General features: G+C 48.7%; 1 pseudogene across 1 annotated transcript in view; it reads right to left on the bottom strand.

Moving 5' to 3' along the window:
- Positions 1–4,527: 4,527 nt before the first annotated feature.
- The window catches only part of LOC105505116, a 12,329-nt pseudogene continuing 5,736 nt past the window's right edge, over positions 4,528–11,120 (bottom strand). The window contains exons 6-18 of the transcript XR_001000699.1: positions 10,876–10,957; positions 10,670–10,776; positions 9,530–9,616; positions 9,315–9,422; positions 9,035–9,122; positions 8,196–8,641; positions 7,869–7,937; positions 6,458–6,533; positions 5,934–6,025; positions 5,270–5,372; positions 5,088–5,188; positions 4,843–4,996; positions 4,528–4,756 (exon numbers count right to left, since the gene is read on the bottom strand). The product of XR_001000699.1 is annotated as a putative golgin subfamily A member 6C (transcript). The remainder of the gene's footprint in view (positions 4,757–4,842; positions 4,997–5,087; positions 5,189–5,269; positions 5,373–5,933; positions 6,026–6,457; positions 6,534–7,868; positions 7,938–8,195; positions 8,642–9,034; positions 9,123–9,314; positions 9,423–9,529; positions 9,617–10,669; positions 10,777–10,875; positions 10,958–11,120) is intronic.

Genomic DNA, 11,120 nt, shown 5'->3' with positions numbered 1-11,120 from the left:
TCTGGATGATGGGGAATGTATCCTTTGCTGTCTGTGTTCTCTGTGGAGCTCAGGGGAGGGAAAAGGCCAAACCATTTCTAGGGTGCTGTTGGGAGCAGTGTAAAGGCCACACCCTTTCCGAGGGACACTTTTCCTGGAAAGCCCCTGGAGCTTAGGTGAAGCCGGCTCTGGCCACTAGAGAGCAGGGCCCTGAACTCAGCCTGGAGGAGCCTGCGGGGCAGCAGGCACTCTGGAGGGACAGACGGAACAGGTCACCAGGTGCACTGGAGGGACAGACAGAACAGGCCACCAGGTGCAGACAGGCGAGGGAGGCTGGGGCATGGAATGGAAGAAGCCTGGGGTGGATGGAAGTCAGTACCCTTGGGTGCTGGTGTCTGTCTTCCCGGCCACCGCTAGATGAGGCTTCTGAGCCTGTTGGCTGTCAGGGCTGGACTGTGTCCCATAGGCGCCATGGCAGTCCCCGTGAAATCCGCCAGGTGTCACCAGGCAGCATACAGGTAACAGGCCTGGAAGGTCCCCAGCAGCCCAGCAGGACATGCTCAGATACTCGGGGGCTCCTTGTTCAGTGGCACAAACTCCAGGACCCAGTGAGGGAAACAGGAACACACCAGGCTGAGCAGTATGGATAAATCTATCTCTTCTAAACTGAAAAGCAAAATAAACAGTTGCATCAGCAGGGAGCCACAGCCTCATCCCCATCTCCTTCCTCTGTCCTATGCTATCAATAAGTTTCCCAACTGCAAATAATTATTAGAACCTCCTCTCCATATGCCAGTTCCAACCTCCACTAGGTACGATACAAGGGGTGGCCCTACCCCCCGGAATATACAAAATGTTACACAGATACTATATGTACACTGGGGAAGGGGGGCCACCCCAGCAGCCCGTGTCATCGCCTGCTCTACGGTTGGCCCCACTGTCCCGCCTCAGCTGCCTCTCTGAATAAGAAGATGGGAGTCCCCCTTGAGGGAAAAATTGCTTTGGTGAGAGTAGGGAGGCCATCAGGCCTCCTCCAAACAAACCAGCTCCACCAGCCTCTGATTCTTCAATAACAATCATCATCATCCAGAAATTTAAGGACTCAGCCCTGGTCAATGTGGCAAAGGGTCTGTCTCCCCCATTAGACAGAGGTCTTGTCTTGCTACCCTAATGGTAAAGGGGTGACTGGGAAGGGGTGGTAGGGACGTGGTGGGGGCAGAGACTCCAGCCCCACTTCTCCAGGCTTATGCTGACAGGGGCCTGCTTTTATTTATTTTTATTTTTATCGCACGACTTATTTTTTCATCCCATAACTTCTTTCTCATAGTACTTCTTTTAACTTTTCACAAAACTTTATCCCACATTTTTTCCACAACCTTTTTGCCACAACTTTTGCACGACATTTTTTATCCCATAAAGTTTTCATCCCACAACTTTTTTTATCCTATAACTTTTTAGTTTGTTTTCTTTTAATAAACACACTTGGATAGTTACAATTTTGTAAAAATAAAAACCGATGATCTCATGCCAAGTGTGTCCAACATTTGCACAGTCTCAATACCTTTAACACCATAGTTTTCAAGACACAAAAAATTTTAAGGCAAAAAGAGCACTTTGCAACAATTTCCTAATTTATTACAATACAGTAGCATCACAGTAGCAGTCAATAACGTGACTTTAGGTGACAGGGTTTCCGTATTTCCATTATATATTCTGTTTACAGGAATTCATAAATTGGTAAAAGTCATTTTAAGAAAACTCGGCAAATAAAGCTTTGCATTGGAATTGGCATTTCTTTCTCTAATTTTCCTTCCCCCAGTTTTTTTCTTTTAAACTGCAGTGTTCATGTTTTAAAATGTTTTAACTTATTTCTGAACATTAACGTAGCAGTTACATTTTTGAATAGTTTTAGTCTTTTAAAGTGACTCTTTAAGATAAAGTTTTAGAGAAACTCTATTATGGATAGGGCTGATGTACATTTTCACATCTTCTAAATATCAGCTTCGGTTTTAGAACTGATTTTTTTTTCATTTCTGGAAAACCTATCAGGTTTAATCAAATACTTTAAAAATGATTATATATTGCAATCTTTAGATAGGTATTTTCTTTACTTCCTACAGAAATTCAGATTTATTCAGTTGAACTCACACTTTAAAGTTTCATGTTTCTGATAAACTCTAACCTTCTAATGTTGCCTTCTCAGCAAATTGAAAGCTGCCTTATACTGAATGAGGAAGAGACCAAATACTTGGCTGAATGAGGTATTGCAAAAGACTGCGTGCACTTTGAAGAAAAACTTAAGTTATTATCATACAATTTCTATTCTTTTTAGTTTTTAAAAAATAAATTACAAAATGTCTACACAAAGAGTGGTATTTCAGTAATACAGTACATTTCTTTTCCAGACTGACATCCAGCTTAAACATGCCAGTGTGTGATTTCATCCACAGGTACTTGATGAACACATTATTGTCAGATTGGTTACAGATGCTAAATGCGATCTGAAGGTCATTCCTAGTCATTTATATTTATCAGGGTAAAAGTGAAGTGATTTGAACTATAAAAATACCTTTGAAATAATTTATCAGTGTATCAGGTAAACCCAGTTTCAGCATTATAAAGAAAAACTGTTAGACCAAACAAGGGGGCTAATTAACAGTGGTTTGATTTCTAGCCCAAGGCTCTAAAATAGAAGAGTCAGCTGAAGTCACAAGGACTAAATATTTGCACCCTTTCAGTGAATGCAGGCAAATCTATTATTCCATGTGTAAAATCGTATTATTGCTCTCCTATTAATGTCATATGTATAAAAGTATCATGAGGATGCCAAATGCTAAAAATGGGGATGGTCTAGTGACTAGAAATGCCCACCCCAGGGAGCACACATACATCTCTCCCTACATCCTAATAAAGTGACATATTTTGGAACACAGACATTAGAACTTCATGAAGTTGTAGCTATTGATTCTTTCCCAAGCATCATAAAGTTATGATTTAGGCAATGTATGACTGAAATAATTCATTCATCATGTACAGACACATTAACATAAATATGGCACAAAATATGACTCTAACTGAAACCGAGAGATATAAAAACATAGTTCACTCTTTGTAAAGAACTTTGTGAGGAAACGTAACTGTGATTGTATAGACACTTTTCCTCATAATACTTTGACCTTCACAAACAGTAGATTGACTGCAGCTCGTAAACCTTTTAAGTTGCATAAACTTCCCCTTGAATTTCAAATGTAGTATAATACTGTCTACTAAAACTCCTTTTTGTTTCAACTAATACTCCCACATATATTGGTTTATAATAATGGTCACTATTATTTTTAAACTGTTTTTCATTCAAAGGAAAGAAGCAAATTCCTGTGTCAGATTAACCAATGTGTTTGAAGAATAGGTATTAGCCAGAGAGGTCTAGATGGTAAAATCAATCTTCTAGCCTCAAGGAAGCACCGTGAACATAGAGGAATGCCAGGTGTCACACAGCTTTCCTTCACTGAAATTCATTCTTGACTAGAGCCTGTATGCCTGTTCCAGGGACATTTAAACTCTGAAATGATTTCTTATGATCTTCACTAAATACATTAAGAAGAATGTCAACCAGTGCCCTTTTGTGTACCGGAACATGTCGTCACGTGATTAAAACAGATGACATGAACTCTGACGTTAAAATGTATTGTGGATATGAAGGCTCTAAGCTAGAAAAGATTTTCCACATCCACAGTCAATGATAGGAGCCTTTCATTCTTCAGAAATATCCCTTTTAGGTCATTGAGAAAGAGTCCAACTGCTGCAGCTCATGATGCAATATCTTCATGAGCCCAGAGCACATACAAATCCTAAGTAAATTACCATAGTACGGCGCTCATTCTTGGCACCAGAACAGATGAAACACACTCTATCCTGCACACACCTGCCAGAGCAGGCCACTTTCCTCTTCTGTGAGATTTAAAAAGCTCCCCAAAATGTTATGACTCCCATCCCCAATACACAGGAAACAGGGAAAAGCTGTTTCCAGTTCTTGGCCTTTAAACAACTCTAAATGTCAGTACTCACAGTGACATATTACAAAGAAAGAAACAGTGTGCACTTGAGGGCAAACCACATATCGAGCCAATGAAGAGCTCACTGTGATTAGGATTCGATCAAACATCATAGCAGAACATAAGCAGATTTTATCTGAATTCTGTAATGAATATACATGCTGCAATAACATTCAAAAAGCATGGCAGCCTATTCCAAACCAGCAAGGATAGTTTTGTGCAAATAGTGGGTCTTTGTGTGTTTGAACTCCCACCACGTAAGGGCAAACTCGATATGCATGCTAATAACCTACAATTATCAGATAAAAAAACGAAAATGCTAAAGGATGCCAGAGTGAACATCAGGGAAAGATCCCCTCTCCCTTAACTTTTTATAAATAAATATAAACTCAAAATAGAAACACAAATAAACATGAGGGGCTCTAACATTCAAATGAAGTAAATGAATTGTGTAGGAGATTAACCACATAACATTTCATTGTTGTTGTTTTTAAATTTCTTGACCAACTCTCAGATGATGATGATGTTTATCTCCCTGTTCTCCGCTGCCCGGTAGAAGAATGGCACGCAGGGTTTGGTGGCCAAGCCTGGGTGCTCCTGGGTGTCCTGCATTACAGGAAGCAGCTGCAGGATCTTCTGTGCGGTGGGGTTGCCACGGGGAGAACCCTCCCTGGCCTCTCCCGGTGCAGGCTCCACGCTGTCGGCCAGGCTCACCTCACAAAGATCTTCGGAGAGAGGGAGGCGGGGGTCTGAGCACAGTGTGAGCCTCCCCTGCTCCTGCCTGCCCACCCCGCCTGAGGGCTCTACTCACCACCCTGCTCCTCCACAGCCCCAAGCTCCTGGGGGCCTGGGGCCCCTGGAGCGGGCTCATCAGCTGGGTTCTGGGCAGTGGGGAGGAATTTGTCATGCCCCTTGTGGTCGTCAACAAGTGGCAACACCAGATCCTGCAGTTCCAGCAGCTTCACCTGAAGGGAGGGGTGCTCAGCTGCCATGACTGAGCCGGCACCAGTGCCAACGCCCACCCTCGCCCCCATAGAGATATTGCAAGCCCTCTACCTTCATCTCCTCCTCCTTCCGGGCCAGCCTGATGATGTCCTCCTCCTGGTGCCGTGTGTTTGGCACTGCCCCATGGCTCTCATATATGGTGATGTACTCTCCTGCAAAAGGACAGGGCTCAGATGTTGGGGCCCCTCCGACGGCCCCACAGCTCCCCATGCCATGCCCTGGCTCCTGCTTACTCATGCCCTCTCTTGCTCCAGAGAGCTGGATGAATCCAAGCTCTAGTTTTTCCACCTGCTGCTTCCCGTCCGTCTTCTCCTTCGGGAGGTCCATAAAGCTGCTCTGGAGCCAAAATAATGGGGTCACATCTTGGGAGTGACCTGTCCTTCCCCGCCCCCACTTTTCTTGGCCCATGCCAGGACTCGCTCACCTTCAGCTTCTCCATGGCCCCCTGCAGGGCCCGGTAGGTCTCCCCACACACAAACTCACCCCCAGTCCCTGGGGCCTGGGCCTCAGCCTCTGGCTCCTTCCAGACCGAGGCCACCAGGTGAGCCAGGTGCAGGAAACACAGCCTTTGCACCTTCTGCTGCCCACATAGCCGTGCCTGCTCCTCCTGGGCAGTGGCTTCCGTGGAGTTGAAAAATGCCACATGAAGGCAAGAGCTGAGTATTGTTGTAGAGGCATACACAGAACAAATGGGGCAGAGAGGTGGAGCACAGCCCCTTCCCTTGGGGCCTCAGAGAGTGCACCTGTTGGTCACAGGTGAAATGGTCTCTGACCACTGGCTCCCAGAAGGGGTGAAGGTCCAGAGAAATCAGAAAGTGGGGAAACCAAGAGGATAAGGGAGTCTGGGAGGGACCACAGAGGAAGGTGGCAAAGTGTGGCAGGGACAGTCAGACTCACCATGGCCTCCTGGCTCTCCGGGTCCTTTGGGATGCTTGGCATGGGCTGAAGCGCCTCCTCCTCCTCACCATCCAGATGTCCTCCTTCATCTCCTATGGGGAGGTGGCCAGAGGGGTCCTCAGACAACCCAACTAGGGAGGTACTGCGGGCCCACCTCTCCCCACCCTCACTGTGTGACCCTGAGCCAGGCCCTCCCCAGAGGGGAATGAGCTGCTGTTCTTTATTTTTCCTTTTAAGAACCAAGATCTTGCTATATGGTCCAGGCACAGTCCCACTACCAGTCGGTGTGGGAGTTCTGAACTGCTCCCTTTCTGATCTGGGCCAGTTCACTCATCCTTAGGCAACCCGGTGGCTCCCTGCTCCCAGTAGGTCACCATATGCATGCCGAGCTTAGCACAGACACCCGGTTGGCATAATGACCCCAGTTCTTCTAAAGATCTCTTCCAATCCCTCAATCTTATGCTGCTGACAGTCCCCCCTTCCTCCTGGGGCTCTCTCCTCTTCCCCTGAGTGGTCTCCTGTACCTTCTCCAGGGACAGCCAAGAGGCCCAACTGTGCCTCTATCTGTTGATTCTGCTGGCTGGCTGCTTCTAGGTGCTCCTAAGGGAACAAAACATGAGTGAGAAGGCACAGAGGATGCCAGGTCGTCCACCTCGGGGCCCTGTCCTCAGCAACTCCAGCTCCTGGGTCTCCTGCAGTTTTGGCAGGCCATCTCAGCCACCACTTTGCCCCGAGTTTCCTGCTGCTGCAATTGGTCCATGAGCTGGGTCTGCAGCAGTAACTCCCTGTGCAGCGCCTCCTTCTCAGAGGTCAGCTGCTGATAGGTGACCACGTACTGCTGTGGGTGACACAGGTACTAGTCTCACTGCTGCTGCAGACTCTGAGACTCTTGGCTCTTCAGCTCCAGCTGCAGGAAGGCCCTGGGCTTGAGGACATGTGGTGGCTGGCTTCCTGATTCTGGGCCCATTAATAGGGTAGTGAGCGCACTGTGTGGCTCTGTCACCTGCCTGGGCCCCTGGCCGCTTGCTCCAGGCCTAAGAAACTTCCTCCCTTGCCTAGAACCCCAAGCCTCCTTCCCCAGCCTCAAATACCATTTATTTGGGTCCTTCTTCCCACCATTTAAACTGTAGGCCACAGACTGGTAGAAAAGCAGAGGGAGCCAATCACCATCTGCTAAGTGTGCTACAAGCCTAATGCTTTCCACGTATTCTCTCATTTAATCCTCAGCACCTCTGCAAGGAAAATGCTAACTTCCTTTTGAATTTAAAGAAACAGAGACTTAGAGATGAAAAGTAGTTGAATGGTGACCAGAGAAACCAAGGCCGGAATCCAGTTTGAATCTAAGGAGGGTTTTCTGTGTTGTTTTGTTTTGAGACAGTGTCACTCTGTGGCTGAGGCTGGAGTGCAGTGGTGCAATCTTAGCTCACTGCAACCTCCACCTCTCACGCTCAAGTGATTCTCATGCCTCAGCCTCCTGAGTAGCTGGGATTACAGGTATGTGCCATAATGCCTGGCTAATTTTTTGTTGTTGTAATTTTAGTAGAGATGAGGTTTCACCATGTTGGCCAGGCTGTTCTCAGACTCCTGACCTCAAGTGTTTCTGCTGCCTCAGCCTCCCAAAGTGCTGGGATTACAGGCATGAGCTACCACCCCGGGCATAAGGAACCTCTTATACCAGTCTCTTCCCCTATAATTGGGGGGCTCCATGCCTCTAGCTGGGATGATGATGTCCAGACCTGGGAGGAGCCCAGGGCTACCCACCTCTAAAAGTCAGACGGCAGGAAGCAAGAAACAGATATAGGGCTGCTCTGGAGGGGGCTGGGGTCACCTTCCCTCCAGCTAGTGCTGCCTTTGGCCTGGGACCTTCCCTCCCCAGAGGCCGGTGCCCACCTCCCAGCCCTTCTTGGATGGGGCAGAGGTTACCGTCTCCTTCACCTCACTCGGTTCCTCCTGTAGCTCCTTTATTTGCTGCTCCAACTGCAGTGTGCTCTTGTTCTCGTTGTTCTGGACAGAGAGAAGCAATCAGTGGCCAGCCACTGCAGCTGGAGACCCCAGAACTTGGTGTCTGTCTCCCATGTCACCGGGAAGGGTGGAGGCAGGTTAGAAAAATCACCCCCTCTCCCCCACAGCCATCAGAGCAGGGCCTGATGAGCTCTGGCTCACAGGTGCCTTTAGAAGTACCATGTCATGTGAGGGCTACACTGCCCCATTTTACAGGTGGGGAAACAAGGGCCTGGAGGGCTAGGGATGAGGGCAACCCACCAGATCTTTGAAGCTGCACTGTGGCTCGGCCAGCTGCTTGTCGAGCTTTTGGTTCTGGGAGAGTGGGAGCCTCTCCTCCTGCTTTCGTAGCCTCTCCTCCTGATCCCACAGCCTCTTCTCCTCCTTTTGCAGTCTCTCCTCCTCCGTTCACAGTCTCTCCTCCTGCTTTCGCAGCCTCTCACCCTGCTCCTGAAGTCTCTTCTTTTGCTCACACAGCCTCTCCTGCTCCTGAAGCCTCCTCTCCTCCTGCTCCTGGAAGCACTCCTCCTGCTCCTGAAGCCTCTCCTTTTGCTCCTTGCTCAGGAGAGTCAAGGCCTGATTGTTTTCCACCTGGGATTGGAGTTTTCCCACCAAACTCTCCACCTCCTTCCTCAGGTGTTTGGCCTCATCTTGTAGCTGCTCCACCTCAGAGGGCCCTGGTGGGGGCGATGGGGATGGGGGCTCAGCTGAGAAAGGAAGCAGACGATGAGGGCCTCTGGATTCCCTCTGCCACCCCCTCCCCCCACCAAAAAAACCAAGCCTCTTCTTGATGCACAGCTCCTCTCAGGATGCCCAATCTTGGCCTCACTGCTAATGATTCCTCGCACCCGATGGAAGCCAATTTCCCAGCCATGTCAGATAGAGAGCACTGTGGGTGGCTGACAATGGGCACTCCTCCCTCTTTGCTGATGGGGACCCTGAGGCTCGTGGAGATGACAAGACTTGCCGTCTCCTGGCACAGAACTTCTTTCCCTCTGCCTCAAAGCCCTTCCATCCACCCACCTCCCTGGGGCATTCTAAGCCACCCCACAGCCCTCTGATGCCAGTCCTGCTCCCGGGTCACACCAGCCCCATCTTACCCACGTGTGGTTGGAGTTCGGACAAGCTCCTCTCCAGCTGCTCTATCCCATGTATGTCACGCTTCTTCTCCTCTTTCAATGCGTGAGCCTGCCCAAAGCATGGGGGAAAGGGCCCTGGAGAGAGGGGCTGGTGGCTGGACCAGCTACCATCTCCCTCTCTGCCCTCACCTCCACAAAGCCCAGACCCATGACCACCTCTGGCTGTACTAGTCCCATTTTACAGATGCCCAGAAAGATCCAGTGACCCATCTAAGGTGGGGGCTGAAGGGTCAGGTCTCACCTCCACCGACATTTTCCGCATCCTCTCCTGCCACCGGGCCCTCTCTCCTTTTATATGTTGAGCATATTCATCTCTCTCCAGCTGGACTTGTTTAAGTGACTCTGTCACCTGCAAGCATGGGCACAGAAGTTAGGAAGGGCTGTCACTGGTCCTGACCTGCTCCTGGCCACCTGGGGTCATCTTCCCTCCACATCCCACCCTCTGCAAAGCCTCACTTGTGTCACGTGTGCGTTCAGCAGCGCCTGCTCCTTTCTGTTCTGCTGTAACTGCCGCTGGAGGACTGCTTCACTGTGGCTCGAGGACTGGATGGTGAAGAGTGAGAAGTTTTGATCTGGGGAGCCCGGGCAGTGCCTCTGAAAAGGGCTAGGGCTCGGCTCAATATGCAACTCGGTCTGTAAAGGTCAAGGTATTTCCAAGCCCATGGCCTGGTTTTTAAAAGAACTCAGTAAAGTTGGAAGGCACAGGGAAAGAGATTGAATTTACAGCTGGCTAATGGAGGCCCAGAGAGATCAGATAATAATGCAACTGTTATTACTGTTATTACTACCACCGTTTGAATCTTTATGGAGTGCTTCACCAGGTACCATGCTAACAATCCCATGTAATCCTCACAACCATCATATGAGACAGTTACTAGGATAACCTCTATTGCGTAGATGAAAATCATGGAGTGTTTGAGGTTAAGTGCTTGCTAAGATCACTTAGACAGACCTGGGATTTGAACACTCAGGTCTATCCGATTCTCTAAGCCCATTTTTTCTTGCTATGGGTGGGGGCACAGATAGAAAGGGGGAAATTAATCTTTTGTTCACTTTTTGAAAGGATGATACATTCGCATAGTCCAAAGCTCAGAAGGTACAGAAGGGAAGTGTCTCCCAGCCACCCTGTTACTCTCTCCTGAGGTTTTTATGAATGCTTATGCTTACAGACATGTTTTATGTATATTATCATAGTACATACACACACAGAGACACACACACACACACACACACATACATACAACTTTCCTCTCTCTACAGAAATGGTGAAATACTAACGGTACTCTTCTGTACCTTCACAGTACAAGTACCCGATACCCCACCTAGGACTTGGCCAAGGCCACAGCTAGATAAGGGCAGGACAGGCACTTGGCCTCCCAGTTCTGCATCCAGTGTTCGCTCCCCACAGTGCCCCCAACTCACCCACAGCAGCTGACTCAGCCCCAGGCTGCCTCTAACAACCATACACAAAAGCAGCGAGAAATGAGCATGCTGCCTTCTGGGCAGGACACTGCATCCTGCAGAAGGGATCTTTAGGCTCACTCCTGCATCTGGGAAGCCGGGCTGCCAGGGGACAGGGCAGCTGGTTGGACTCACCCTGTCCTCTTCCTGCTGCTGGGTAGACACAGCAGAGAGAGCCCGCTCCAATTCTTGAATACGCTGTAAGGAGTATTGCAGGCGGCCGGCCAGATCCTTGGACTCTTCTGTAATGAGAGAGGTTGAGGTGGGGCACAAAGGAGTCCCCCTAAAGTGCCAGTGTCAAAGTGCCAGGTTGAAGGATGATGGGGTGCCCAGATTCCCACTTTCGAAGTGTCTGGCGGCACATTTAGTATGGTAAAGGGTGGTCTTCAAGTCTGCCTTTTCCAATGTGAGGATGTTCATTGTCTGGAATTGAATGTTTGGGAGAAAAGCCAAGCAAGTGCTGAAAGAGAAGGAAAGAAACATTCTCCGGAGGACAGGAGAAAACTCCCCACCCTCCACTCACCTCTAACTGCTCCGTTTGTGCTTTGTGTATTTCCTTGTTTGCTTTCTTTTCCTGTAGGAAGAG

The sequence above is a fragment of the Colobus angolensis genome, unplaced genomic scaffold, assembly GCF_000951035.1.
Source record: "Colobus angolensis palliatus isolate OR3802 unplaced genomic scaffold, Cang.pa_1.0 Scaffold99, whole genome shotgun sequence".
Lineage (NCBI taxonomy): Eukaryota > Metazoa > Chordata > Mammalia > Primates > Cercopithecidae > Colobus > Colobus angolensis.
The sequence above is the reverse complement of the archived record's forward strand: the minus strand, read 5'-3'. Positions and strand labels throughout refer to the sequence as shown.